The sequence below is a fragment of the Cotesia glomerata genome, linkage group LG8 (assembly GCF_020080835.1).
Source record: "Cotesia glomerata isolate CgM1 linkage group LG8, MPM_Cglom_v2.3, whole genome shotgun sequence".
NCBI classification, from domain to species: domain Eukaryota; kingdom Metazoa; phylum Arthropoda; class Insecta; order Hymenoptera; family Braconidae; genus Cotesia; species Cotesia glomerata.
This window is the reverse complement of record NC_058165.1, coordinates 8,895,554-8,895,953: the sequence shown is the minus strand read 5'-3', so window position 1 is coordinate 8,895,953 and position 400 is coordinate 8,895,554.

The following is a 400-nucleotide window of genomic DNA, read 5'->3' as shown; positions in this document are numbered from 1 at the left end:
CTTTCGGAAGTTTTTTTCTTGGCCTTAGTTGTAGACTTCGAGAGGTTTCAAGGATAACTTTTGGTGTTTCCACCATCTACAGGACTTTTCAGTGGTTTGGTTAGTCAATTTTACTAACTTCCGATTTGCGATAATTTACTGACATACATCATTGTAGGACATTGTTGAGAAGAAATGAATAAAGTAATCGGTAAGTAAAGTAAACTTCCTGATCGGTTGATTCTCGACAGACACTACAAGAGCTTCCTACTGGATTGGCTGCTGGAATCTCTTACTGCTTCTTTGACTCTATGGGTTATTATGCTAAAAAATGACTTTAAATACGTACTATTATTTTTCTTTGTTGAATTTCGATGAATAGACAGTACTACCCTGATAGCCACAGTTTCAGACCAACCAA